We start from the raw sequence: 13,319 nt of genomic DNA, 5'->3' as shown, positions 1-13,319 counted from the left end.
CACCATTCCCATTACCTAACGCTTCCATAAACTTCAAAACATATACTCTGGAGTTGAAGTCATTCTCCTGTTCGGGCAAGCCACTCTTATAACAAAATTCAAAGGCTGTGAATGTGAAGTCATTGGATTGTGGATTTAATTGATGTTTTATGAATGTTCTTAGTAAATAATTTTTTTTTTCTTTCAAGTGGTGCTCATTATTATATACTTACTTTTTCTTGATCTCCAATTGCAGGTTTCATAGCTAATCTTGATTTTGGAAAAAATAGGATTCGTGGAAATACTTGAATGATGCATGAATATAATATTGGATAAGTGTGATTTGTAGATGGTATAGGGATATATTATTTACCTTGTATGACCCATTGGAAATTTGGTGCATAATTACTGCTCTTAATTCTAGATTTGCATAGGTATGTATAATTTAGTGTTGAGAACCCATAACATATAGTTTTGGAAAAATCATATGCTCATTTCTAACTTTCTGGTTGACAAAGTTTAATTGTTAATGCATTTATCTATGACATTATATTGAATTTGCATTCTAGGAGGATTTAATAATTCTAGCTCATCATTACATTGCTCACTTTTATTCATTATTTATTTGGTTTCTTTCTTAGTTTTTAGTCTAAATCAAATTATCACCATTTGTTTTACCCAAATTGTTATGTGTTAATTTTGCCAAATTTTTTACTAATTCAATTCTTGTGGAGACGATACTCACTTATCATTATATTACTTTTTGACTGTGTACACTTGCACATAATTGATCAAATATCACAGCACAAAGATACAACCATGGAGAGCTTGAAAGATCAAACTACAGTCCCTTCCTTTAACTCAAAATTCGCATAACCAACGTCCACTCACTTGTGGCGTTCCTTTGGATGCTTAAAAGACTCTCCCAAAGCATTGACATCTTCGTAAACATTGGTCAGGTCCATAATGGGATATGGTTCTGCTTCATGCATAGATCGACCTTCGTTATCTTTTGCACTCACATCGCCCTCTTTCATAAGGGCATCTGTCGCTACAGTGTCGACATTGAGACTTAAGCTCACTTGTAATCATAACCCTGATTAATTTAGGTAATCCCACAAGTGTTGTCATCAATGAATCCAATTGATGAGTCATTGACATAACCTTCATGGTTAAGCACCTAACAGCCTCATTCATGCCACATTCCTCATTTGGGTTATTTTCTGGTAAATCATGCACTTCATCAACAACACGAACCTGAAAGTAAATAAATAGATTCCAAATTAAAATTGACTAAATTTTTCTTTAAGTAAAAAACAATTTAGAAAGGAATAGACTTACTATTCTGCAGGCACCATAGCCCGCATTGTGACATACATAAGTCTTGGCTCTCTTGGTTGTCTTTTCTATCCAAAATCTTATTGGGGAAACACTACGATCGACAACCATATTGGGAACATCAATATGATTGAAGTACAGTGATGGACCCAAAACGGGTATGTTTAAAAATTTATAAATCACAAGCGCACGAATCGTTCATATAGAATAGTGATCGTGTAAGCAAGGATGTCGAACCCAAAGGAGTTGTCTAAAATCGAAAAGGGAAAACTATTTTAAATCAAAAGTAATAAATTCTAACCTAGCTCCAAAGATTGATGAGTTTTAATATTATGAACATAAAATAAAAGATTGAAAAATAAAGCTATTTAAGAGAATAAAAATAAAGTAATAATGAGTTGAAAATAAGTGTTAAAAGAAAAGATTATTAAGATACTAGAATCCACAAAATGTAAGTTTAATAATATTTATTAGTATATTGATTCCCAAGTTTTAGTGATAGTTAAAATATTTTAAACTATCATTTTCTAAATAGATTTATAATTTTAAGCACAAATTACTTCTAAAAAGATAGGATTTTTCTTCACTTTTCAAAATTATAATTTCAAAGCATTTAGTGTAAATCAATCTAATGAAATAACAAATAAATCAATGAACATTATTTATAAGGCAAAACATAATATTTTTGTTCTAAGCATGGATGTGTACAATTTAATGACACATCTTATACAAAGAATATTATGTTTTTGCAAAATGAAGAACAAAGTGCATATTATCTAACAATCCAAAATATGAGATATTAAAGATGAAAGACATATATGAAGAAGAAAAATCCATAAACTTGTTGCATTACAAGGGAAATCAACATACAACATAAATATTACCTAGTTACAAGTTGCTTCATCATGATCTTAATAATCTTATGAAAAAGATTAGAAACACATAACTAGAGTAGAAATTACAAAATAAATGACATACATACTTGCAAAATGCTCTTGACAAACCCAAAATGGAAGAGAGGATGGTAGAGAGAAAATGAGAGAAAGGAAGATAGTAACAAAAAATTAAGCACCCAAAAATGGTCTTCAAAACCCTTATTTATAGCCAAAATGAGATTATTAAAATAATCAATTTAAATTAAGTAAATTGATTAAATTAATAATAATATGGTAAATAGGGGTAAAATGTAGGAGTGATGATGATTTTGGGGTAAAAAGTGTGTAGAAAAATGGGTAAAAAGTGGCATTTTAAGCATAGGGGACAAATGGTACACTTAGGCAATTTTAGGCTAAAAAATGGGAGAATGCAGCTATTAGGCTGCTGGTGGCAGGTGGTTGGCATGCGTTGGGCTGGTGGCTGCTTGGTGCCAGGCGCAGGAGTGGAGAAGTGGGCCTGGCTAGTTGGGCTTCGGAACTGGGCCTGGGAAGGGGCAGGCGTTGATGAAGCTGCAGCTGGGAGATGGCAGCTTGGAAGTTCACGTGAAGGTGGAAGTGCAGCTGGACATGTGGCGGCTGTGGGAGACTTGCTGGAGGCATCATGTGATGCTGCTTGGGGCTGCTCGGTTGGAGAAACCGTGGGATGGCAGGTGGGAGGAAGAGGAGAGAAACGGGCCTGGGCTGCTGGGCTCTAGCGTGGGCCTGGTGGGCATTTGGAGAAAACCCATTTTTCTTGTTACTTTCTTTCAAAACTACCACTTTTTCTTTGATTTCCTTGCTTTTCAAGAGCCATAAATGAAATAATTTTCCTACAAAATAAATTATAAACTAAATTAAAATTAAATATTTTCATTAATAAAATATATCATATAACTCCCATGAAAACATTAATTAAAATTTAATTTACATAACATTTAATTTCAATAAAATCATATTTTTAGCATTCAAACTAACAATACTAATTTTAAATAATTTAATTACAACATAACACAATAAAATATCTATAAAAACATATAAAAATCTAAAAAATTACAATAAGACTAATAAATGCAAAATTACTAAAAAACTTAATAAGTTAATTAAAAACTCAAGAATTAAGCAACAATTAGCATATAAAATATGGTAAAATAACTCTATTTTGTAGAGTTATCATACAGTAATTACCAAAATAAAATATTTTGAGAAATGAGCAAAGCATAGTGTGTGCAATAAAATAAAAAACAAAATAAATGCCATCAAAGGTTGAAGTATTACAAACAAATCCAGAGTCGTTACATTGTGTGTTTAAAATAGTACATAACTCGTTAAGCGAGTCATTTGGACTCAAAAGTGTAATTAAAGCTAATCAAAATTTTAAATAAAAAAATAAAGATACGAAGACCCCAACCCTTCTTTAAGAACTCTTGCACCATAGGAAGAACAAGAAAAGAGATTTACCTTTGCTCACAAATTCTGAAATTCCAAGCTAATATATGGTCTTATCAGCTCCTATTACCACCTTGTGCCTTGAATCATGCCTAGAGTTCCTTAAATTCAAGGTTGTGGGCCCTTGGCTCTAGTTTTTTCTTGAAAAACCGAGAGAAGGGGAAACCTTGAGAAAGAGAGAGCTGATTCTAGAACGTGAAGAAAAACTGAGTTGTTGTCTAACACTTAGTTAAATCGATCCATTAATTGGTCAAATGACCAATATACCATTGCCTCAACTTAGCATTCTTGGTCTTTACCCTAAACACACAATTATACCACTAATCTCCAAAATTATCAACTAATCCAACAAACATAATTATTGCACCAATTTAATCCATTCACCAATAATCCTAATATATAATAAAATTCCCAAAATACCCCTAGGCTCGACCTGAGCTGGGCATTTATTCTCGTTTTGGCTTTTCCGCTAAAATCGCTCTAAAGGATCGACTCCTGTCAAATATAAAAAATATATCCACATAACCAAGAGGTCTCAAGCATATAGCACATAAAATAGAAATATACCCTCACCATGTCAAAATTATGAAAATACCATTTTTTAGCAAAAGCGAGTCTTTATACACATTGAATACACATAATCATGCATACTCAACTATATGATAATATAATTCACATAATTACTACATGTGCACTCCCGACATGCTAATCCAAGTACATAATCTTATTAGGAGTTTTGGGACGCTACAACTATCCTGTCCTTTTAGAAATTTTGTCCTCGAAATTTACTTGAACAGCTCGGGGTACTAGTCCTGCATATCTGACTTTAACTTTCAAGTCGTTTTCTCTACTTTGTTGTTTCTTTATAACACTTTCACTAAGGTGACGATCTTATTCCATAAGAGTTTATCATTTCTATCCACAATCTCCACTGGCTTCATAAGGGTCCAACAATCCTAGGGCTCAATTTCCCTTTCTTTCCAAATCTTTTATCTCTTTCATCTATATTCTCCAATCCTGGAACTCCACGTTCCTATGTTTGGATCTGCGTATATTTTCTGTCCCTTTGGTGAAGTGCGCATTCCCGCTCTAATTTTTCCAATAGCATCATTGGTCCTCTGAACCATTTCAGGACCAAGATACTTCCTTTCTCCCATTTAATCCCCATAAATTGGTGATCTACATTTTCTACCACGTAACATCTCATACGAAACTGCTCCGATCATTAAATAGTAATTGTTATTGTAGAAAACACAATCAAGGGACGGTACTTACACCAGGGTCTCAAAACTAATTCACATGCCCAAAGCATATCCTCTAATGTCTGAATTGTCCTCTTAGATTGTCTATCTGTTTGAGGATTATAAGTAATACCAAATCCCAGCCCTGTACACATCACCCTCTACAAGCGTCTCCAAAATTTAGAAGTAAATATGGGATCTCGATCTGACTATATAGACTTTGGCACCCCATGGAGACGTAAAATCTCCTTCACATAAAACTTAGCATACTTATCCACATTATAATTCATTCGCACATTCAGAATGTGTGCTGGCTCAGTATACTAAGTCACGATTATTCATGCAAAATCATATTACCCCACAATCATAGGCCATCCATCCATAAAGTTCATAGTTATATCTCTCCCCCCCCCCCCCCCCCCCAATTTTTATTCCCAAATGCCCAAAGGTCATAATAACCTCGCTAGCCTCTAGTGTTCAGTCCTCACTTGCTGAAGTGTTTGGCACTTAACCACCAATATGCAGATTTCAAATCTTGATACATCTTCATAGTTCATGGGTCTAGCGAGCATGGATTGGTACGAGACTCATTCAGAATCTCTCTCTTAATGCCAACATCCATCGAAACAAATATCTGATCCTCATATCTCAACATATCCATATAAAAAATAGTAAAGTCCTTAGCCACTCCCATTGAAGTTTTCTTTCTACATTTCACCATTTGTGGAATACTCTTTTGCGCTTTTTTAATTCTTTCCAGAAGGGTAGGATGAAGAGTTATATCCGCCAATTTACCGATCATGAACCCTATACCAATACTTATTCATTTCTTCAACTAACTTTGTTATGATCTGTTCTGAATTATACACTTGGCCCATACCTTTCTAACTTAAGGCATCAGCCACCACATTAGTTTTCCCTGGATGATAAAGGATTTCACAATCATTCCTTCACAAGTTCTCACCAATGTCCTTATCTCGTATTCAAATCCTTATGGGTAACGAAACACTTTAATCTTTTATATTAGTGTATGTCTCACACTTCTCCCCACATAAGTACTATCGCCATACCATAACTGCAAATATCACTGCTACCAACTCAAGGTCATGTATAGGATATCTCTGTTATTATTCCTCTAACTGTCTTGAAGCATAAGCAATCACCTTCCTAGCCTGCATAAAAACACATCCTAATCCCTATTGTGTCGCACCTCCATAGACCACAAACTTCTTATTTTCAAACGATTAGTTAAACACTGCTGCAGTGATTAGACTCTATTTCTGCTTTTGGAAGCTCGATTCACATATATCCGTCCACACAAACCTCAGGTTCTTGGTGCTACTTCCCGTGTGTTTGGCGCGCGCGAGGGACTTGCATGCACGTGCATTACTCAGTAGACGGGTGGAAACTTGGGCGAATTCTTTCTTACCCGCGCGCGACGCCTGGTGGCTACTTAAATCCATCGAGCCCTACCCTACAGTAGGCACATTTTGAGCTGGTAATTGATGTGTCGGCACCTTAAGACTTACGCGCACTGGCGCCTCGCGTATGGCCGATGGATTGGCACGCACGACCCATAGGCGCCAAGGTGAATATGATGACCCTGCTGGATACTTAGCTTGGAGGATTTTCTCCTGGCACGTGTGCACACCTGATGGGCCAGCCTTATGAGTGATTAGACATGCCTTTCGCGTCCCTTAGCTATTTTGGGGTATATTTGTGGGTAGATTGCCACCTGTCGACCTAGGATGGCCTTTAGTTGCCTATATAAGGGCAAATCCCCTTTGTTACTTAGTTTGCTTCATTTTACCATTCTCAACACTTGTAAACACCCTGTTTATATATACAGAGCATGGATTCTTTGTGTACTTGGTTGGCTTGTTCATTTCCTTGGTAATTATTATCCTTGTGTTTGTTGTTCTTAACAACTGTTGTAGGCTGACTTTGCCCACGGACTGGTGAAGTCTCGCACATCCTAACATTAGAATAGTTTAGAGTGTGTCAAAGGGTATCAGAGATGATTTGAAGGAGAAGTACTAGTGTTAATGGCTGACCCAACAATGGCGGAAGGTGCGAAATCTATGTCGAAAAGGAAAGGTGAACCTAGAGAATTGATCACTAAATTGGAAAAACGTCTTGAAACTAATGTTTGTCTGGTACATGCCTTGGATTCTCAGATTGGAGGCCTTGAGGAAAGATGTAAAGACTTGGAAGCGGAAGATTTCTCTATCCATGACTCTATCTCACACGCTCTTCAAATGCAAGCTAAATCCTTTCGTGGTTAGGTAGGCACCATACGAAACTTGTTGCTCACTGAGATAAATTTGATACATGCCTGACTCGAAGTCATGGAGGCAAGCGATAGAGAGAGGGAGACGTATAGCATCAAGAGATGCTAACGAGGTAGGAAGAGGCGAATGCCGCTATGATGGCCAAGCTTGAAGAAATCCAAGCTGACTAGGCCATTTGTCGAAGAAGCGCGGTTGGAGGTGGAGTTGTCGCCCCCTCGGTCCATAAGATCGAAATACCCATACCCAAGAGCTTTGGTGGGTCGAGGAACACTAAGGAAGAATATAATTTACTTTTGAGGCTTGTCCCAATATTTCTAGGCGACTAACATCATAGACGAAGTCGTGAGGATCTAAACCTTGACCATGTATCTGATTGATACTGCCAAGTTATGGTGGCGCCGGAGGCATGACGAGATAGGTCAATAGCTTTGTGTAATGAATTTTTTTTAAGATTTCAAAAGGAAATTGAAGAAATAATTCTACCATTTAAGTGCACTAGACGATGCGAAAGGCCAATTGAGACTCCTCAAACAAACTGGTGGTATTCGTGAGTACATAAGAGATTTTACCACCTTGATCCTCAATGTTACGAACACCACTAAGGAGGACTCGTTGTTTAATTTCCTAGATGGATGACAACATTGGGCAAAAATTGAGTTAAAGCATTGAAACTTCCAAGAACTCTCATCAGCCATTGTTGTGGCCGAGAGCTTGATTGATTATACCTCTTCTAGGGATTCATCGAAGCCTAAAGAAAATAAGGCCCAGTGTAGTTCCAAGAGTGGGGAAGGAGACCAGTGGAAATCCCGAGGGATGGGTGATGCCAGTGCTAGCCAAAAAGGGAAGACACGAGACAATCACTACACCAAAAATCACTTTCCACAACACATGAACATAATACTATTAAAAAAGTATTATATTTTGTTAGCGTGAGTGGTAAAGGCGCGAACCTTAAAATGTCTCCCGCCTCTTCTCTCACTAAAAAAATGAGCCCCAATTTTCTTTTCTCATTTCCCTTCTCAATACCTCAAAACCGAAATCCCAATTTCTCAGCAGAGGTGCATTCGGGTTCCCCAAATCCCTAAAACTCATTTTCCCCCAAATTACTCTACTGCTTCATGCACGCCGATGGATGCTCACCCCGCCTGTGAAGGTTCTCTCCCCTTCATCTCTCTAAGATCTTGAGAAGGTCACTCGCCCTCTACAGCTTCAAGAAGCAGTGGTTGTTTGAGCCATTTTCAGTCACCGGCCTGATCTTTACTCCTCAATCTGATCCCCAAACATGTCGTTACCAAACTCATCGGACCCTCATCTTGGACCGCTCACCGTTTCAACTCGTCCAGCTTAACAGGCTTTCCGATTCTGATTCTAGTATTATATATATACACATATAATATAACTGAGTTATGATGTGTTTGGTCGATTTTATTTATTTATGGGTTTGGGGGAAAACCCCAAATGTGTTTGTATGGTAGGAATCGTTGAGCTGACTTTGAATAGACCTGAGAGGAGAAATGTCATTGGGAGGGATTTTCTTAGAGGGTTTATAGAGTCTCTTGAAGCTGTCAGTAAGGATTCCTCTGCTAATGTGGTTTTGATTCATAGTTTGGTTCCGAAGGTGTTTTGTGCTGGTAATGATTTGAAGGTAAGGGAAACAAAAACCTGTTTTTTTTATTAATTTATACAAGTTGATTTGTTTCAATTTAATTTCATATACGATTCTAAATTGAAGAAATGAGATTAGGAAGTGCCATGTGGAGATTTGAGAGGCTTTTAATGGCATAACTCATATTATTGTAGGCCCACCCCCATGCAAATTGTTCATATTATTTGCAATTTCATGAGAATAAGGTCAATTTATTCTTTGTACCGATACTTGTCTCAAACAGGGGCTTCTGTGTTCTTTTTCTCGTCATTTGTCTGATCTCATCATCCATCCTATTTCTTGTTTTGCAAAAGCCTTGGAAGGGTAGACTGCTCTCAAATACACAGGTTCTTTGAATTGTTACCTTTATTAGAATATGCATGAAAGAATATCAGCTTATATGATTGTGTTGGAAAAACTTATACAAGATCTTTATTTATTTTCATGTATATCTAATATTAAACAAATTAATACGAGATCGCCTAAAACATGTTTCTAAAATTGAATTCAAAGAGAAACAAAGAATAGAATACTTACAGTATACGCAGCGGAATTAAGAGTCCTTCCTTCAGTTTCTCTAACTCTTGTATCCTTTCTGTCGCAGAATATTATCAAGAAACTGAACCGATCTTCTATTTTCTTCACAATCTTCCAATTATCCTTAGAACCACCTAGACTAGTGTGGGCAATTCTCAACACATGAGATAGATATAGAGAGAAGAAGAGAAAATAACAAAGAGGTTTAGAAAAGGACTTGTGTTTAGAGAGAATCTAAAACTATCAGAAAATCTGACTTGTGACTTATCAAACTTTTTTTTTTTTTTACTTCTCTATAAGCACTCCTTTTATAAACTCAATTAGGCCATTTAATTTAATTAAAAAAATAAATAAAATAATAGCTATTTTGAAGCCCTAGGTCGAAATTATCATGGGCTATAGGCCCGTGAAATTTCCCATTTGATTATAAGCCCATTGGACTTAAAATCAAGGCCTGTATTATTTTCTATTGATTTAATTAATTAAATAATTATTTAAATCCTTCATCAAATTAATTAATTATAAAAAATGAACCTTGATTTAAACTTATTTATTAATTTAGATACCAATTTATCTTAATTAATAAATCTGCCATAATTTCTCTTTTCTTCTCAAAATTACACAACTCTGTGAAACTATCCAAAATTGACCTGGTCAACTTTGATAATTCTAATTGATGATTAAATCAATTAATTGAGACTATCTAGATGATTTTATCCAAGGTACAATGGGGACCATGGGCCTATGAAATCAAGCTCCAATAAGTTATCATAAATCTAACAAATAAATTTACTAACTTATTAATTCCTCGTGACTCCACTATAGACTTGGAATTGCACTCTTGAATTCATAGAATGCTTTATAACAAATATAGATACGCTATTAATTATCCATTGTTACAACCATAATTGTCACTCAATCCTCTATAGATGGTCTACAATGAGATAGGACTAAAATACCATTTTACCCCTCATTGTATTTTATCCTTAAAACACTTAGTTCCTTGTAAATGATATTTCAGTAAACTAATTTAATTACTGAAATGAGATCTCTATCATTTAACACCTTGAACCAAACTAAAAGGAAACCATCATTTCACTTCTTCATCAGAAGCTATAGATGTTCATATCTATGATTAACACTCCCACTCAATTATACTACCGAGTTCCCAAGATGTAAGTATGGGCTAGTCCGTAGGGTAAGCTGGTAACGAACAAGTCAAAGAACTCAAATAATACAATCAATTAGAATACTAACCACTCAAAATTGAGATTGAATTAACCTATGGTCAACTATATGATATGACTAGAATAGATAATAACGGTATGTTTACTTATCTTATCAACTGTCAATATCGGTCCTGTCCGATGTAACAAATACATCCGATCTTATCTACTTTGCTAATGTTTTGGAAAGAACATAACACTGTAATGTGTAGGTAGATCATATCGTAGATTGGCAAGTCACTGTAAATCCGGTGCACTAACTAATCTTAGGACTAACTTATTTTGAACATATAATCATATTTATATTCCACTGTGATTACGTCACTTTAAATAAGATTAGCTATATGCTCGGGATTTAATAGGAGTTTATATTAAACAAATAATCATGAAAATAAAACATGTGAGCAAAGTGATTGACCAAGTCAAAAAAATGATTTCTATTCTTTTATTGATAATAAGATGAGATTACAAAGAATTTGAGTTTTAATTAGGGCATAAAACCCCAACAGATTGTTGTTGTACATATATCTTAGTATATTTACTGTTTTCCAGGTAGTACCGTCTATAATAAATGGTGGCATAACGGCTTTACACTTCATTTTATGGGGAAAAGGTCTTAAATCTTCTGGACCTCTTAGGTAGTTTCATCTCGAACAAATTTTCATGCTACCATTTGATGTGGCTGTTCTTATCATCTATTTAAACTAACAAAAGTGTGATGTTAGTTGCCACATTTTTTAATTACAATAGCATATGATTGAAATTTACGCTGTAAATGATATTAACTACAGTCTTTAATAGTCTTGATGACATTGCCATAAATATTATTTTTACAGCAAAGTGATTTATCCAAACAAACACAAGTTTGAAAACAATCGCTCCCTAGAGTATTACTTTTATTTTGAGCACAAGTGCAAACCTTATATTTGAATTGGCATAGCTCCTCTGACACTGACAAGAAAAAAGTTCAAGAATATCAAATTACTGCTCTTTACTGGTTTATATCCCTTGTATTCGGAACTGATTCCATACTTCTCTTTCTATATTATTTTAGAGCTATACTAGCAGAGTATGTTGGTGTTGTCCTTGGAGTATTCTCTGCACTGCTATATGGGAGGAGAGGACATGTTTGGATAATGGTAGTCCTCTTTTGTATGTGCTTGGTTGTCTGTGGATGACTTTCTTAGACCGCCAGCTGATATTTTTGTGATACTATATATTGATCATGTCATATCATGAACCTTGAGCGAATTTTAATCAAGAATATTTTTTAACCAAGGGCAGACTACATCATTCTTCTCTTAAGTAATTAACCAATTAAAATGTAACGCTAGTGCATGGGCTCTTTTCTAGCTATGTGAGATTGCTTGAATATTAAAACATAAACCACTGGATTGGTTACCGTAAGATAGTTTTTGGGTTCACATTCTGGTACTGCAGGAGGATGTGACATACCAGATCAAGTATGGTGACTTGTTGTCAATGCAATGTCATTAAAATATAAGATTATCTTAATATTTTTACTGACATTTATTTAATCAGATTGGTGGGCTTATTGCAATGGTGACGTCTTTCTACTTCTTAACTCAAGGATGGGCCATGGAAACATATTCTCCATTATATATCCTTTGTTTGATGTCTTGTACTTTTGGAATTAATCGAGTTCTTTTATAAGGCTCAAGAAATGAAATAATCAAGCTAATTGTGTTTTATAGTCAAGTATCCTCTTAGCTTTCTCCACTCCTTTTATTTTGAATAAACAATTGTCCCTTTTTGTGTATGGTGCTGAGAACTTAACTTGAATTAACCATTCAAAGATGGTCTTGATCCCGAGATTGAGACTGAAGAGGTTTTGGGCATGGCAGCAATGACTGTTCCAATAAGTGTTGGAATCTTATCAACGCTGAGATGGGTGATTGCATGGCATGTTTCAATTAAGGTGTTGATACATGGCTGTCTTCATATTTATACATAGCTTAAGTTGACAGTTTCTAGTTATCCACTCAAATATACTTGAAAGATACATGGGTGATTTTTCCTTTGAACGGGACCAAAGAGAGAAAATGCACAAGTTTATTAGCTTCATAAAGCTTTTATTTCTCCACAAAGCAACAAAGCTTTGTTTATATTCCCATATGAGTGATGATTAGCAGTATTAATATGTATTGCTGCTAAATCTTTACATTTTCTTTGCCATGGTTATTATTAGTACGTTCTCTATTAATAAAAAATTAAAAATCTTCATATGAGGGCTCTTGCCAATTTGGTGAGACTGCTTTATGAACTGAAAAAATATCAATACCTCATGATAAGCACTACTTGCAACTTTTGAGGCTTAGAATATACTTGAAAGATATCTTTGTGATAGTACTGCTATACTTATACTAGAGAAAGTTTATTCATATTGTTTTATGCATAATTTTATGAAATATATGAATATTGCATCTGGTCTGGGATTTCTTTTTCTTCTGTTGTTATACATTATGCCTTTTAGATGTGTATATATTTAGGAAATATGAATATTGCACATGCTCTTGTATTGCTAGTATGTTTTATTCATTAGATTTTTTTTTATGAAGTATTCATGGTTCCATATTGTTAGTTAATATTGTTAGTCATGGGTTTATGTTAATTAGTTACTGCTATTATTTTGTTAGTTGTTCTAACTGTATTTTAGTAACTAACTTCTCTTGCCTTACTAT

The 13,319-nt window shown here is 35.1% G+C and overlaps 1 pseudogene; it reads left to right on the top strand.

Annotated features, from left to right (window-relative positions):
* Positions 1-8,943: 8,943 nt before the first annotated feature.
* Positions 8,944-12,592, top strand: LOC133812972 (uncharacterized; annotated as a pseudogene).
* Positions 12,593-13,319: the final 727 nt, after the last annotated feature.

The sequence above is a fragment of the Humulus lupulus genome, chromosome 1, assembly GCF_963169125.1.
Source record: "Humulus lupulus chromosome 1, drHumLupu1.1, whole genome shotgun sequence".
Lineage (NCBI taxonomy): Eukaryota > Viridiplantae > Streptophyta > Magnoliopsida > Rosales > Cannabaceae > Humulus > Humulus lupulus.
Note: the sequence above shows the minus strand (reverse complement) of the source record. Positions and strands in the feature narration are given on the sequence as shown.